Source organism: Falco punctatus (genome assembly GCF_963210335.1).
Source record: "Falco punctatus genome assembly, chromosome: 5".
NCBI classification, from domain to species: Eukaryota; Metazoa; Chordata; class Aves; order Falconiformes; family Falconidae; genus Falco; species Falco punctatus.
Window position 1 is genome coordinate 86290849 of NC_137584.1, and position 15778 is coordinate 86306626.

The 15778-nt window shown below is 40.0% G+C and overlaps 1 protein-coding gene across 3 annotated transcripts in view; it reads right to left on the reverse strand.

The window, feature by feature from the left end:
- Positions 1–15778, reverse strand: part of AKT3 (AKT serine/threonine kinase 3) — a 186601-nt gene that overhangs the window by 86563 nt on the left and 84260 nt on the right. Inside the window, exon 2 of one of the 3 annotated variants that reach the window (XM_080390478.1) lies at positions 8756–8831. The exons of the other annotated variants lie outside the window; for them this stretch is intronic. The gene's annotated coding sequence lies outside the window, so the exon portion shown is untranslated. The remainder of the gene's footprint in view (positions 1–8755; positions 8832–15778) is intronic. 3 annotated transcript variants of the gene reach the window in all.

The following is a 15778-nucleotide window of genomic DNA, read 5'->3' on the forward strand; positions in this document are numbered from 1 at the left end:
GAAATGGGGAACCTTTTGTGTTACATGCGGGCATCAACTTCTACCGCAGCGAAGCTTCCTGCAAATTGAGGAATTAAGGTGTGAAAGTTCCAGCACCTTTCACTGTCCGTGACACCGCAACAATCCAGTGCAGGTGTAAAGACCAGTCAATTTATGTCGAGCTCTTCACAGCTGTGTGGCCAGAAACCAATGAAAACCACACAAATGTCATGATTTTGCAGATGACAGCAAGCAGCCTCGGGAAGGAGCTCTGGAAGTTCCTCAGCTGAGCAATGGAAGAGGAAAGCAGGGACAACCCCCGCTCTTCCATGCCAGCCTAGATGTGCTGAAGAGCAGGCAAAGGGTAGCATCTTTTCTTCCTGAAGCAGTAGTAGGGCATCAAAGACAAGGACTCCTACTGGGAAAACAGCACTCCCAAGGGAGAGGTGCAGCCACCAGGCAGGTCGAAGCCGGAGAGCGGCTTTCCATACTCGCAGCATGCACCTCTGCAGCTGAAAAAACAGGGAGGACCAGTCTCCTCCAGGGAAAGTTTTTCCCTGTCCTGACCGTGGGGTTTCCTTCCCCCCGGGTTCTGAATGCAACCTACAGGTGTGTTTCCAGCTAGAGGTTCACTGGGGTTCAAATCACCAGCCACCCTTTTCCATCACGACTACAGTGAGTCACCATCTTATCTTGTATAAATGCAACAGTACTTCAGCTCCTGCTGCTTATTCAACCCTTTCCTGCCGCATTAATAATATTTTCTCTAAAATATCCCCCCCAAAAAAGATCTAGAGGAAAATAGGAACAGAGAGAGATACCACTATTCAAACACAAATGCAGTATTCAAACTGGGCAGCCAGAATATCCACACAAAATTACTGATGTCTTTTGGCATTTCATGGAAAATAAACGTTTACAGTACATACTTAATTTTCATATGCACAAAATCTTGTCCTTTTAAAAAATCGTACAAGAAATACTGGGTTAGCTGACATCCTGACAAATTGAGAATTGACCTTTACCGTGTCCATTTTGAGCCAACAGGAAGAAAAACTTGCCAGTTTCAACATCACTCTCACTTCCCCTTCATTCTTGAAGGATAAGAATTAGAACAATAAATAAATTAAACAGAAGCTGATATTAGTACATGCTGGCTAGAATTACAGTCTTGTATTGCATCAGCATCCCTGAACAACAAAGGAGATCAATATTTTCTAAATATGCCTGCTGTTCAGGAATGGAAAACCAAGGTCTATATCCTGGCAACATTTAGAGACACTGCTCACATTTTCTACATTTCTCTCTTGCATAAGGTTTTATAGGATCAAAGCCCAAAATGCTACACTATTTAGCTGCTTCTCAAAGCAGTTTTGTAGTTTTTAATAATGTTGAGATGTATCTGTGGTAAATGCAAAAAGAAAAAAACCCACATTTTAGAATATTGTCTCACTTTTTTTTTTTTTTTTTTTACAGCTAAAAACCTTCATGTTCTCAGTACTTCTAAATATTTATAAATTTTGTATAGAGGACTATCAGCATCAAGTGGTACTTCATATAACATAAAAAAATACTTTCTTCTGTTTTTGCTAGTAGACCAAAGGATCTTTTTCAGATTTTGACAATATTTTGAAAGTAGGATAAGTATACAAATATTCATCTATAAATTACACTGAATAAGACAGTTGGCTACAGCAGCAATGATTTAAATACACATACTTGGTACAAATGTATATACTGTCAGACAATTAACATGTAAATGGTTTTTCCATGTAGCTAAGTTGAATTCAACATCTTCCTAATATTCTCTACATTTTGTAAAACAGCCAACTCCAGTTTACACAAGAAATCTCCAACTTTCCATTGTTTGCAAAAGGGTATGAGAAGTTTGACAATAGCATTACCATTCAGCTGAGTTTCTTTGACAGATTAATGTGTTGTCAAAAATTATGTGACTTTCCCCTCTTAAAACTGGTATACTTGGTAGCATGTTTTCACAAAGCAAACTGTCTCACTTTTAAAGCTGGCACATTGCAAGAATTTTAAAATAGCTCCTCTCGACTTTCTCCTTGTCACTAGGTGTGCTCCTAGCCTCAGACATTGCCAGGTGCCAAAACGCTAGAACCAGCATCGTTCATCTACATTTCTTCCTTAAGCGCATTGCTACAGTCAACCTTTTTGCTTTATCATTTAGCCCACATCATCTGCACAGGATCAGTCTGCGACACAGAAATGCAGAAGCATTCCTCAAAACCACCTGCGTTGGAAGAACAGCTCCACTGCCGCTGTACACGTCAGAACTCTCTGGTTGCATGAAATGCTTCGCGACAAGCAGCAATGCAGCACTACCCAGAGCACCTTGGGCTTCACACCAGCAATGGCAGAACACAGAAAATGGCACCATTCTGGGGAGAAGAACCGACAACCCAACTACCAGGCAAAAAGCAATTCTCCATTTGCAGGGCTGTTGACCTCTGTCAAGGCTCAGACGCAGAAATCGGTACTTGGGTAGGAGGCAGCCTCGTCTGAATTTTCAGTTAACATTAAGTTGACATAATCCAAAACTGACTTCTTCCACTGCCACAGTGATGTACAAGGGGACATGAAATGCTCCCATCAGTAGTTATTGTTACTGATGACCTACAGACCTGATGCTTTCAAGACCTAAGATGGAAAACACAATAAAAAGGGGTTCCTTCACTTTCGGTGTGGGCTTGGTGGGAAGGGGTGGTTCGGTTCCTTCAGGTTAATATTAAAGTCATGCGGTCACTGACCAAAAAAACCCAATATATACTTAACTGAAAGACATGTCTGTAGTCCACAGCTACAGTGCACCTCAACCGCTGTTTCATTTTCCATTTTTCAGTTCAATACAGATATCAAGCTGCTGAATTTCACATAATATTAGAGAAGAAAATTAATTATTTTAACGTTTCCACTTTTATCTTTGAAGTAAGAGATCACCTGGATAAGACAATGCTCTCGTTTAGCCTTTCCGGGCTAACTTAATAACCCTCCATGCTTGTATCCTTTTTCACATCTCTTCCATGTTACGTGGAAGATGCTGGAAACTCAGCAGCAGCAGAAATCACCAAACAAGAAATAAGAAAGGATTTTCATGGAAGAAAGAAAATTGTATTCCTATAGAGTGATCCAAATTTATTTTATGTGCAACTGTCAAACAGGAAAATGTAAGTTATGCCTGACCAGCTCCTTGCCTTTGGAGAAAGAACTGAAAATAAGATCAAGTGAAAGAGAAAATTAGTTGCTAATCTCATTCTAACCCCTAGCATTTACTTGTCTACTATATAATACTCGACATTCACCGATCAGCACTTTCTGCATAAGAAAAGCTCAGGATGCAATAGTAGGGGTATGCAACATATCAGTCTTGAGGTAGACAGACAAAGCTATGTAAGAACTTGTATAGCACCTGTCTGCCAAATGTCTGAGGCTGAAATAACTGCATTAGTCTTTCTACTTCCACAAGTACCAAATTTATTAAGTTGTTGGGTCTTTTTAACCCCACCACATGGAGAAATCAAAAGTTTTCTTCCCTACAAGAAAAGGCTCTTTTTAGGAATAAACAACGGAGGGAGGGAAGATATTAAACTCCTGAACTAATTAACAGAAGTAAAGGAGGCGGTGGGGGACAATGATAATTAATATGTACCCTCCTCCTAACCAAATCTCCACATACATTCATTCTGTATATGCACACACAACAGCAGCATCATAAACCGTCTCAAGTTCTTGCCATTATTCAGTTCGACATCTGCACATGTTTATGCGTCTCTCCAAACAACCTCTTGAACACCCTGCTGGAGCTGTCATTTTTTTCTTCTCCCTATCTGGCAGATGGCAAGTCAACAATCGGCATCAACAGCAGCCGAATATCTCCCCCCTCCATCCGACCCCCCTAAACAGACACAATAATAACTTCTTTGTGCTTCCCCACAATGCAGCTGCTTAAACCATTTCGCTACAAGGCTGCTTTGCCTTAATAAAAAAAAAAAAAAAAAAAAAAAAAAAATCCCTTCTGTCAAGTCTAAAAAGCAGCATAATGTTAAGCAAGCTAAAGCCACAGCACAGCTGCAAACGGGCAGACACATTGACAGCTCCTCCCTTAACAAAGCCCTGTGAATTGAAGGGGGTTCATCTGAGGCTCACACAGTAATTAGTATAAAAAAGTCCGACAGCCTCTATTATGCTAGGAAAAAAAAACTGGACAGAACTGGGCTGCTGTTTTGCGTCAAGAGTTCTGCTGCAGAGTAGATAAATCATGTTGGGTTTTTTTCCTCTCTTTTTAAAGACAGTAATAAGGAGGATGAGAGAAGCTAATTTGAAAACTTGGACACAGTAATTGTACCATATGGTGAGCATTTATCCCTTCTGAAATACACGCTAACAGTCACTTACATGCACAGTGCTTTGTTTTACAGTTGTTATTCTCTCTACCATATTCATAAAATGGATCTGAATATCCGATACTCCAGAGAAGTTGTGTGTAATTAGCAGCAAAACTGCCTGAGCTTAATATATTGGCCTACCATAGCAATCTAGTTAATTGCAGAAAATCCCATGCCCCCAAATTTAAATAGTGTCCACTTCAAGGATTTTTTTTATTTCTCTCAAACTGGCTAAGCATCACACATAATAAAGTTCAGAGAAATAATTTATTGACACTAATACTCCTTGATACCGTTGGCTCTAAAACGTGTGAGCGGGAGTTATTTTCCTTTTCATCCGTGCAGTATAGAGGAATTAATTCAAAGAACCACTTAACAGTAACCACAAAATATTTCAGTTCCACCGTACTTGGGAAAGGAATTGCCCCATAAACTTAAAGGTGAAACTGAACTTCAGCATGGGGCACCGGAGGGAGACAAAGACTTCAAAAATCCACTCCCCGACTGCCACCCCCATTTTCTTCCTGGCTCCTATTTTGCAGTATTTTTGTTGGCCATCCAAACACTTCATTCATAAGGACCTTCAAAACTTGGAAAGCACACCATCCAACTCTCAGGGTCTCTGCTTGCTCTTTACCACACACTTCCAGCTTTTCATCCTGTTCAGGCCCCCAAACTGTCCTGGAGTCACAGAAGATAAGGAACCAGTTGGGTGGAGCTGGGAAAGGGTGGGCTTCTTTGAAAGGAAACACTGAGTTAAACGGCAAAATTAATACATCTTGGAAGTACTGCTTACAGAAAGTAAGATGTAGTCAGCTTCCAAGCAAGGGAAATAAAAAGCTCAAGCAAAATAAAAGATGAAAATTTGGTGAAAAATTACAGTCTGCAACTGAGGATAATGGTATTTGCAAAGAATCAGAACGGTTTCTTTGTATCCATCATCACCTCCGGAGACAACAGAAATCTGTTTCAGGTAAGAGACAAACACTTCCAGTGTCTCTGGATCAAAAAGGAGGTGCTGGAGCAGAGTGCTGTGTACTAAGGGGTCCCAGAACCAGAATACATTCACAATTACTAAGAAATTATAAGTAAGGTGAAAACGACTGGCAAAAACCAGCTACACTTCAATAGTGACAGTTCAACTGAAGGATTACAAATGGAGAATTACAGCCCACCACCCTGCAGAAGAACCCAGAAAGATTAAAATGAAAAAAAAATATATTGGAAATTTCGAGTCATTTTGCTGGATGGTAACCAGAGAAAACTGTCTATAATTCTGCTTTTATTCGTACACTTAAATAACACAAACTGACATAAGATAAACAAGGCAGGACTGCCTTTGAGGAGGAAAATCATGCCCATCATACATATGGGATTTCTTTAAGAATGTCAAGAAAATAAAATGGATCAACACTGACTGACACAATTTATTTCAACCTTTATAAAGCTTTTAATAAGTTTAAGGAAACAGTAGTTGTGTGGATGAAAAAAGCTGCGTGGTGGAACAGAACAGAAATGGGAAACGGGGTAAAAGGAAGAGATAAAATAGGGTTACACAGTCAAATTTCCATCTGTGATTCTCTACAGTTCTCTGGTAGGAACCTTTTAGTGAATATAGACAAGAGTGATCTGGGATCACTACTGAATATACAGCAAGACGGTAAAACTCCTGAAGTTTGTTAAGAATGTGAAGAATTTCAGACTGGCAAAGCTACACCTGTGAGCTGAGCAACACGAGATGAAATACAGTGAAGAATTACTTGAATTAATAAACAGTTACAGGAATAACCTGAAATACTCAATATACTGTGTTTAGTTTAAAATTAACCACTCAAGAATAATTAATGAAGTATTTGCTTAAGTATGTAGTACTGAGAAGAAAGAAAGAAAAATATTATCATGTGTAAAGTTACACAATTGTAGGAACACTGAAAATATTGTTATTCCATGATAAACAAATAAAATACCGTTTTGCTAACTATATTAAAACAAGAAAAAAAAAAAACCAAAACCTACTAGAGAACCAAAGGGCTTCAGAGACAAAACACACACCAAAAAAAAAAAAAAAGGGGAAAAAAACTGGAAAAAAACAGTTGGAGAGAAGCAGAGTGAGAAGAGAAAGCCTGGATTAGGTTTCAGTTTCAAAGGAAGGACTATGACAAAAGGATTTAACACCACAAATGGCCAACAGCAGAATATCAGTCATCTCACAGGAACACATTATCAGAAGAATTCAGAACCAGATTTTCAAGCATTCAGCATCTCCAACTCTAGGTGGATTCTGTAATGTCACCACGTAACCAGCAGTTTGCACCATGGCAATGCCAGCTGCGCTCCCACCAATTCAGCACCCAACACCTACCAGCACCCTGAATGCTGTGGAGCATCTCCAAATTCGTGTGAGCACTTTTTCTTAAATAAATCAGAATCTTATATTCAGGAAATGGGAATAAACATTCCGCATAGGCAGGCTCCTCCTTTAATTGCCATGCAATTCTGTCTTAGCACAAATCTCGTACTAACCTGAGAGTATTGACGGTGAATTCATGTACCAGCCCTTGGCCACCTTGGTTCACCTTAAATCTAATCTACTACCAGCACAGTGCAGTCGGGAATATTGGAAATACAAGGAACACTTGTGAAGGAAGTGTGCGGGGCATCCCATGTCCTGCTCCGCTACATCAGCCTGGCACTCACACATCAAAATGACTGAATTCAAAACCCAAGAAAATAGTTTTGACCAGATCAAAACAGTTACAGCTCACCGTGCCGCTAGTATCGGCACAAAGGAGGGGCAGGGAACTAGCTGGGGGCAAGAAGGATGCAAGGGATAAGGGGCATCAGCATGAACTTATTTGCAAGATTAACTACTGATTCATCGGAGTGCTGGTCCACCTTGGGACTGCAACTCTTGTTTTCCAGTTCAGCTAGAAAAGCAGGTTGAAGTGAAACAAACTTTGAAAATCAACTGCATCCCTAAGCAACAATGCCACAATAGTTCTGCCACAGTATTAAACCAAGAATTTCCCTAATACAATTTCACATGTATACCAGCAAAGTCTATTCCGACCCATGTGTCAAAACATGTTCTGACATTTTCTTTACACATGTACACAGAAATTATAGATTAAAAATTAGGTAAACTACAAGGAACATGTACAAATCTCTGTACTCTGGCAAATAATTGAAAAATCACTTAAAATTTGGGATTTGAAAAAAACTAGAAATACAACCCTTTGACAGGTATTTGTGAAGTAGTTATTACAATTTAATGACATTAACAAAATCTTAGCAACATGGAGGTCCCACTATAAATTGATATTTTGAATTAACCATGTGATATTCCAATACTAGAAACAGTGCCAAGAAGATCAGAACAATTTGGCCAGTATTCTCTTAAATTAGCAGGCTATAATTAAAGTAATAGATGCCAAAAAAAAAAAAATCTCAAGTTTTTAACCTCAGGATTCAAAGTATTTCTAAAATATTTCACTGCCTTAAAATGAGTAAAACTGCTCCTAACACTCACATAAGAATCAAAACACAGTTAAATTTTAATATACATATTTGACAGTATTTTATCTTGCATGATTTTATTATATTACAATTGCAATAAACATTCAAGTGAGGTGTTAAAAATTCTTTTGCTTCAAGTTTTTCCAGTCCTCTGAATTAAGAGAAAGCTTGACTGATAAGAAGAAATGCAAAATCCTCAACTGCAATTTTACTAGCACAAAATTTCTGCCTCATTTTCAGTCACATTAGAAACTTTTAGAACAGAGCTATAAATTATGAACCCCAAAATTTCAGCCACAAGATGGAACTGAAAGATGACTGACCTGGATAAGACATACAGATTTACCTAGGCAATCTCAGGATGAGGTTTGCTACCATTTTTCCACGACCAGGCACACATTTTGTGGTTTCTCTGCATTGAGTATGGGGGTTTTTTTCCTCATCTGAATTTCTGAAAAGTTTTTAATGGCTTAGCCTCCAAAATAGTTTGATGCAAAAGGCAGTCTAGTAACTTATAGGATGACCTTAAATAGATTTCAGCAAACTCTTCAATTATTTTATTCAATGCAGAAGTTAAATTTCATACAAGAGAAAACACTGATAATCTCCTCCTACATCTGGCCTTTCTGAATTTCTGATTATACACACAATAATTAACTGGCACCAAATATTTAACATTTGTGACACCAAAATAATAGCCACCAATAATGAAACCATAATTTAAAAAAAATATCTATTTGCATTATTATTGAACTAAACAAATTTGATACGGTTTTAGTGGATGGTTTTTCCTCGAGAAAGTAAACAGCACAATTTTCTAATTAATAAAAACAAAACGGAAACTGACTTACAACACTGACTTCAAAATCCTTGTGAAAGTCTGTACTGGTGATGTCACAAATGCTGTCACATCTGAGCGGGTATAGTCTGTAGAAGGTTCAGAAATGTCCATTTTAATCAAAACGTTTGTGAAGAGGTAGTTGTGTCTTTTGTTTTTATTTTAATGAATTACAGAATTCCTTAAGAATCACAGTTGCAACTCTCGTTAAAAATCATAAATCAGGTAAAAATCTAAATAACTGAAATATAAGGGCCTGATCTGCAATGGATATAGAAACACATGTAAGAGTGAAGGGAAATCCGTAGGTTATGCTTCCATCAGCTTTTAGTAATGATGTTTGCGTAACACTGATGTAACACTCCCATTTTCTGATTTGCTTAAAGTGAACTACAAATTACTGCCTCAGAGTACTAAAATGCCAGTCCTAAAGTACTCCAAGACAGAAAACACAATTTCTCCAGGCTTGCAGGTTTTTTTAAATTAAATCTTTCAACTTCCTGATACTCTGAAGCCACAGATTATCTTCCATTTCTCCCCACTGCAAAACACTAACAACTCAACAATTATTCTTCTTATGTCAAGAAACCCTCCTCCCATCACTGGTCCAAATCCCAGAGACAGAGATGGGGACACTTGGTCAAGTTGTAAGTGGCTGAAAAAAACCTTTTCCTTCCCTCTTTTCTTCCCCTGTGCAGTTTGGCACCGCCAAAAGGACCATGCTGTGCTACGGGAAGGGACTGGCGCTGTGTAGGTGCCTGAAGAACTCTTAAACATGCATCTTCCTATTTAGAGCATTTACAGCATAACTATTTATATACTTGAGTTTCATTTGATGAAAGTCATCTGCGTTCTGAAACATTTCTGTGTGTCTCTAGCACAGATAACCAAACAAAGAAGCCTTTCCAATAAAAACTTAGAGTAAGAAAAATAAACTCGGGTACAGAACTTCTTAAAACATCCTTTAAAATTGTCTATCTGTGACATAAAAACTGGAAGAAATGACAATGGAATAAAGCTATCCTTTTATTTCAAACTCCAAAGAGGAAAAGGAAAAGAAAAAAGAAAAAAAAAAAAGAAAAAGATCTCATGCCAGAATGAGGTACGAGGACATATGGGCAGTCTATCACCTGACTACCAAACAGCAGTACTAAGGCTGACACATGTTTGTTAATCCCGAGAGGTAAAACGCTGCTTTGTCTTCCGGGGGTCGTGCTGCAGATGAGTGCCCGTTATGCCGCTGATGCATTTTTCCATGCTGACATTCCCCAGGGAATCCGAGTTCCCCATCAGGGAGAAGGGACAGAAATTTTTCGCCTCCTCTAAGAGCCTTCCGTAACGTTGTTTACTGAGTGCACCCATAAGAACAGCAAGCATCAGCAGCACAGCCAAAAGAGTTTGAACAAAAGCTTTTCCTCTAGATGTCTACAGTTTAATTCTGTTAATTCTTTTACCAGGACTCTTTAGTTTTCAGCGACAGCTTGGTCTCGTAACACCAGATCACCGTTTGCGAGGGAAGGACTGAACTTCAGTGACGTGATTACTGGTTACAGACAGCAACCCCTCTTCAGACAATCCGAGATGATGAAGGGGAGGAACATTTCCCGGAGGTCTGGCCACTCTCTAATGTACTTTTTTATCTCCCTATGGGGCAGAATAAGGTGAGGTCAAGGGAGAAATGATCAGTAGCTACAGAAACACTCTAGCCCTCTACAAGTTTCTCCTTCTCCCGAAATAAGTCTGTTTTCAGACTCCGCTGTTTCTAACAGAACCCCTCAGAGAACTCCAGGTGCAATTTTTCATAATACTCCAGCTGAGGAGAAACCCTGCCTCCTGCTCCCTCCAGTCCTGTAGTCCAGCGGTCTTCCTTGTCTCATCTGCCACTTCTGCAGCTCACTAGTCCAATAGGGATAAATAATAAATAAATAAATAAATAAATAGAAAAATAAATAAATAAATAGATGGGAGAGGTGGGGGATAGAGAAGGGCAGGAATAGGACAGTCTCCTGCAAGATCAGATGCGTGACCCCATCGGCTGACAAGTCGTAGTCTTGCTAAATCCATCACAAGGTGGCTAGGGGGGCTATATTCCAGGCAGGGTCTAGCTGAACCTCCTCCTTCATTAGCAGCACACCATTAGATCTGATGAGGTATAAAAACATCCTCTCGCTACTGTTTTCCAAACTCCCCCTTCTCCCCAACACACTGGGCATCTGTTTAAAGGATCTGACTCTGCGAGTACCAAGTGGGAGGGCTGTACGTGTATCTACTGTTGACTGTACAAGCGCCAAGCAGACAACACACAGCTCCTCGTTTGTAGAAGGATGGTCACGCTGCCCTGTCGCATCCTTCACGCACGTTTGCTCCTTAGGTGAAATTGCAGCAATGGCAACACGCCTGCCTTCGCTTAAGGAGGAAAATTACCAGTGACTTACAGAGTACTTTCAGCTCCCTCACTCTCCAAGTCTGTATTTGTGCCACCACAAATACAACATTTTTATTCTTGACCCAGCAACCCTCCAGGCACTGAAGAAAGTGCCTTGACGGTGTCTTGAAACAACTCCATTTACTTAGCATGTCAAAACAATATTAAGAAATTACTTGATTACCACGAATCAGTACCTTCACATCAAAAAGTTTAAAGGACTAATGGGCTTAACCAAGTATAATGAGAAAAACATACACAGCAAAGGAAGCATGTGGACACTCCACAGGCAGTAAGAGAGCTCTAACTGTCCGTGACACTGAGGATGAAAGTGCCAAAGTGGTGGCAACTGCAGTACCCAGCTAAGAAAGACTATGAAACACAATAGGAACTACAGTAATTTTATCTTTTAATATAGATACAGTGCTTCTCAAATGACACGTCAGCAGGGTCCTCAGCAAAGAGCAACTGGATTTTCACTCTTTCGTTTGAATAACACTCTGAGCAAGCCTCAGACAAATTATCAACAAGTTTACATTTCACTGCTAATCTGAGTATCTATTGTGCAAATCTATATAGGACATTGTGTGATTTTTATTCATGGTATCATATATTTTAAGACAAAAAGGAACATATCATTTCAGGACAAACTCTTCAAGGAGGTCACAGAACTTTCCACCGTTACGAATACAGTGGCAAATAAATAAATAAATAAATGTGGTTTTTTAGTGCTTATCTTCCAAAATGCACTCTGTCTTTTTTTGAGAGTAGCAAGATGCTCTCCTTAGTATTTTTCAATCTTTATCTTAGTTCTGAATACTCTGGATTCAACACTCAGTCACAGAGCTCCACTACTCCTTACGCTGCTGCATTAAAGAGCTTTTTACGTTTCCCCATTAAGGTTCTTTCTCCTGGCAAGGCAATCCCATACCCCTCAGTAGCCACACAGGTTCTCAGAATCTCATCTTCTAAAGTCATTCTCTCCAATGCTAAAAGCACTATCATTTTTCTTCTCCACTATTTCTCCAGGATGTAAATATTCATTTTAATATTAAATATTAAAAGAGAAACTGGAATGGAACTCATAATTCCCATCTCTCTACACAAATTTACTTCTCTGTATTCTTATTATGCAACTTGAGAGGCTGCAAGAAAACCATTTTCTACAGAACTTGCCTAGGAGCTCTCAAGAATTCTAAGCATTACAGAACCTAAAGATTTTATTTAACACAACAAGTTTCAAAATTTTTCAGTTCACAGAACCCTAACATTTTCCAGCAGAAACATGAAGTACTAAACACCCAGAGAAGCGCTGCATCCTATGCCCTGGACAAGTTGGCCGGGATTTTTCAGTAACCTTTTGTAGACTCTTCCAAGGCAGTCCACAGATCCCCCTGGATCCACAAACGGGATGGAAACTACTGTTGTTACTACTTTTAACTTACTATTTAAAATATACTGCTTCTCTAGTGGAAGATTTCTCCATCTCCCAGGAATCTATCTGAATGCTTCAGGAGTTTAGCACTGAAGTAGAAGAAAGCTGCTCAATTAAATCTGATATGCAAATATTCTACATCAACAGGAAAATATAGGTAAAAGTAAGAGTTTAAAAAAAGGGGGGGCGGGGGGAGGATCAGCTCAAAAGACCTTACAAATGGGCAGAAGACTACTGAAAATACTATAAGGCTAGGAAAAAACAATGGCCACAATTCAAAACGAAAATAACATAGTTCTCCCTTCCTCACCCTCCTCCATGCCAAAATCCACCTGGATGGCTTAAAGGAAAAGTTAAAAGGTGATTACAGGGAAAAGGTCACTATTAAGAATTAAAAGCTTGCCCAAATGAGGAAGAAAGGCAAAGATGATAAAACATGTCCAGGCAATGTAAACATAAAATTAAGAGAACTAGAAAAGAATTTGAAGAGCTTCTTGCAAATGATGCTCATCAGCGAAACCAGGAAGTCAGACAAGAAATCAGTGGGATTTACTGCTCGGTAACAAAAGCCCAGAAAGAGAACTGGAGATAAGGGAACTCGAGGATAAGGGAACTCAAGGATAAGGCCACAGCGGAGAAGCACTACAAATTATTTGCCCTGGCCTTTATTGCTAAACACACTGGCAAGCTACCCAAACCCAGACCATTCCCGGGAGTAGACAACTGAAAGCTAGATGATTTCATGTAAACATGCAGGAATTATTGGGTGTCAATAAGTCACCAAAACTGGATGACAGTCAGCCAGGAGTGCTGAAGGAACTGAAGTGTGAAATCGCTGAGGTACAACCCATCCCTACAAATGGCCACGCGCCCAGAAGACTGGTGGATTGCCAACACGACTTCAAACAAACAACGAGACTCTAGAAAGGACCCCAGAAACTACCTGCGAGTCTGACTTCTGCTACTGGTAAGTCGCCAGAGTCTACAGTAAGACCACAGAGCACGTGAGATGACATGGGTCTGTTGGGAAGGTGCCATCACCGCTGCTATGCGGGGAAAGCCTGTCTCACTCACCTGATGGAGTTCCACAAGGGGGCAAGAAACATGAGGGCAAAGGGCATCCAGTAAGCAAAATGTGTTTGTCAAGGTTCCTCCCCGAATACAATTAAAGGAATTAAGTTGCCACAGGATTGGAGAAATACAGTCTGAAAGGTGGGTAAGGGAGAGGAAACAAAACATAAGGCTTAATGGTCACTTTTCAGCATAAGAAAGAGTCAGGAGGTCCCTCAGGGATCCATGCTGGCATCATTTCTATATGACATCTTTATCAATGACCTGGACAGTAGAGTAATCCAAGAAATCTTACAGATGATACTACACTGTAGTGGACAATCAAATGCCATGACTATGGCACGGAAAAAGAGAAGGATTTAACCAAATTGAGTGGGCAGCGATGACAAATGAACATCACAGACATAAATGTGAAGTAATGTATCTAGGAAAAAAATAACCTAAACTATCCCTCACAATGTTTACCTTAGAACCACAAATTATAGTTTAGTTGAGTCCTGGATTCACCACTGACACCTCTATGAAATCATAAGTTCATGTACAACAGCAAAAAAACTGACAAAATGTTGGCCATGTCAGAAAGGACACTGAGAACAAGAGAAAGGACATGATTTTTCTGATACTTCTGTGCCCACATCTTCATTAACCTGTGCAGTCTTGTCTCCATCCATACCTCAGGAAGAACATAGTGGAATTATGAGCGAGTAGACAGAAGGGCAACCAACATGATGCAGGGGATGGAGCAACCACCTCTTCTAAGACAGGATGAAAAGATGGGAACTCTTTAGTTTGGAGAGGAGAAGGCTGAGGTTTACAAAACCATAAAGGCACTCAGTAAGTGCAGAACTGCTGTTCACCAAATACACAACACAAATACACAATAATTCAGGCACTTGGAGAAACAGGTCCACAAATAGATAGTAGAAGGATCACACAGAGATATGCCACCTAATTTATTAATACGACAGTTCTGGACACTGGGTAAGTGCAAGGGGAATAAAAGGCAAGAAAACGGCCAAGCTTGCAGGCTCTCCCTGAATAGCATCTCCTCTGCCACTGCTGCAGATAGAATACCGGGCTAGACGGGCCACTGCTGCGACTCAGTAGGCTATTCCTTATGTTACACTTACTTGAAAGAAGTTTTCCTGGCTTGTAAGCCAACAGCCTTGCAACAATTTAAAACCATAATTTCTTCTCCTCTCTGCTGTATGCACGAAGAACAGGTTATATTATCACTTGTCTTTTCTTATTTGGCCTTAACAATTGCAACTCATCCAACCTATACTCACAGGTTACGCTCCCCGTATCGCTAGAGCACTCTCACTGCTGGGTACTTAGCATCGTGGAACTGCAGCACCCAGAACTGGAGGCAGTCGTCCAGCTAAGAACGTGTTGCTCAACGGAGCAGAAAGAGGCATCTCTATTACTGTTTATGCATGCCTGTGTTTGCCCTCTTCACAGCACTGAGATATAATTAATATCCAGTTTGTGATCCATGGTACCTGCTGCACTTTCTTCTGGAGTGTACTTACCCAGCCACTCGTTCTCCATTCACCTCTTCGTAAAGCAGATCATTCTAGAACGCAGGTCGACCTCGCTCCCCCTGAACAGCTTCCAGCTCCTCACACGCCAAATCTCCACGCTACCAACACCATTCTAAATGCTAATCCCATCCTCCAGCACACCTGCAGCCCCTTCCATTGTGGAGACACCTCAAACCATGAATAACCATTCTCTTCTCCATCACTCACCTCATCACTGGAAGTACTGCCTAGGCAGAAGTCAGGAAACAGCCTAACAAGATTCTACTCCAAATTCACTTCCATTTTGTTACCAAACCTTTAATAATTATTCAGCACAGTTTTCTAAAAGTTTTGCTCTTAGAAACAAACCTCACAGTTGTTTCATCTTGTTTCCTTATGAAAATGTTGTTCGCAGAATATCAGAAGCCTGACTGAAGCCAAGACACCACATCCGAAGCTTCTCTGTGTACACAAACATTGCTACCTTGTCAATAGAAGGAAATTTGAAGTTTGATACATTTTAACGCTGCCAAATCCACAGTGACTCATCTCATTTTCTAGACCTTCATAAATAGTCTACTT